The 1,616-nt window shown below is 33.9% G+C and overlaps 2 long non-coding RNA genes across 2 annotated transcripts in view; one reads left to right on the forward strand and one right to left on the reverse strand.

Annotated features, from left to right (window-relative positions):
* LOC113475389 overlaps window positions 1–903 on the forward strand; it is a 1,374-nt gene extending 471 nt beyond the window's left edge. Inside the window, exon 2 of the long non-coding RNA XR_003397143.1 lies at window positions 781–903. This is a non-coding gene — a long non-coding RNA (uncharacterized LOC113475389). The remainder of the gene's footprint in view (window positions 1–780) is intronic.
* A 219-nt stretch (window positions 904–1,122) lies between these two features.
* On the reverse strand, window positions 1,123–1,610 carry LOC113475390. Its single transcript, XR_003397144.1, has 2 exons — window positions 1,504–1,610; window positions 1,123–1,172 (listed from the first exon to the last, which is right to left on the reverse strand). It is a non-coding gene; the product is annotated as an uncharacterized LOC113475390 (long non-coding RNA).
* Window positions 1,611–1,616: the final 6 nt, after the last annotated feature.

Raw genomic sequence — 1,616 nt, forward strand, 5'->3', positions numbered from 1 at the left:
ATTATCCAAGTTGTTACTTTTTGTAATCCAAATTGTGAAAGTGTAAAGTCGGGGTTCAGAACTTGATTAACATACGTTATGTCGTCCTCTCTAATAGTGGGATCAGGAGTCGTGGATTGCACTGATGACGATAAATTACTTTCAGTATCCACGTCGGTAAATAGCAGTTCTACAATAACGTCCTCTTGTACATCCATTAGGACCAATACTGCACCAAATATTAACTACTACTGCTGCTGTTGGATGCATGAAATACAGTGCGTTAATGTATTTTTAACACCGGTAATAGTTTATTAAAATAAGTAAATTAGTTTGAGTATAATTTCGAAGCTACACGGAATACTATAACATACCAACAGGTAAAACCATAGTCCGTATATAAACATGTCTGGGTCAAACGATATTTATTGCAGACGGCTATTCTGGCAATCTCATTCTGCTGAGTGTCACTCAACCGTGACCGAGACAATGGAGCATGGTCGGTTGGCTTTCTATGTTCAGTATTCTATGATTGCACTTAACGTTTGGCCACATTTTTTTTATGAATAAAGAATATTGGTGACCAGCAGATGGCAGTAGAGAGTAGGACTACATTGCTAAAACATGGCACCTAACGTTTGGCCACATTTTTTTATCAACAAAATAACTTTTGGGACAATACAGTCGGTTTGGAATGAAATTCCAATTGTATAAAGAACAGTTTCAGGGACTTGTATAAAGTCTTTATTGCATAAAGAACAGTCGTGAACAATGAACAGAAGAACTTTTGGGACAATACAGGCATAAAGAACAGTTTTGGGAACTTGAATAAAGAAATGTCATGAACAACAAAAGAAAGTGTAATTGTATAAATAACAGTCATTGACAACAAAAAATGCATACACGAACTAAAAATATAAAATAGTACACCTGAACACCATAATGAAAATAGTATTAACCTATAAATTTTTTATCCAGCAGGTAATAATAAATTTCGGCATTGATCATTAAAACACTTACATTATTAATATTAAACAGCACATTGAAGAATGGAAAAATGAAAACAAAACTTGAAGCGAAATTTTTATAAGACACTGTAGTGTTGTTGACAACAGTCTAAAACGGCAATTTTCTTCTTTTTTGGGGGGTTAATTTGCTGTCAGACAAATTTATTATCTTTTTCTTTGGTGTATCTGAAAAAAAACAAACTTAGAATGAATTCAAGTGTTGGAAATTTCAGTACATGGCCAATAGCACCAATACTGTGACGACATAACACCCAAGAATAAACTAGTTATACAGATCTTTTGCATACGCAGGAATTTCTTTAAAATTTCTGTGGGCAGAAACTAATGCACATTAGAGATTCTGTAAAATTCTCTCGGGGAAACCCAACCAAACTGTGAATATCATAATTTACAACACCTTTACTACTGCTACTACTATACATATAAGATTCAAAACAAATAAACATTTCCTTCCTGTAAAAAGCATGAGACAAAAAAATATCCTATGTTTAACAACCTGGAGTGATAATTTCTGCAACAAAGAAACTTCCCGTGGATGACCAGTAGGCTGTAACTTGTTGCCCCACATACAACTTTGCAAAATTTTTCATGGCAAGTTGGTTTACTTTA

The sequence above is a fragment of the Ciona intestinalis genome, unplaced genomic scaffold (assembly GCF_000224145.3).
Source record: "Ciona intestinalis unplaced genomic scaffold, KH HT000326.1, whole genome shotgun sequence".
Classification (NCBI taxonomy): Eukaryota; Metazoa; Chordata; class Ascidiacea; order Phlebobranchia; family Cionidae; genus Ciona; species Ciona intestinalis.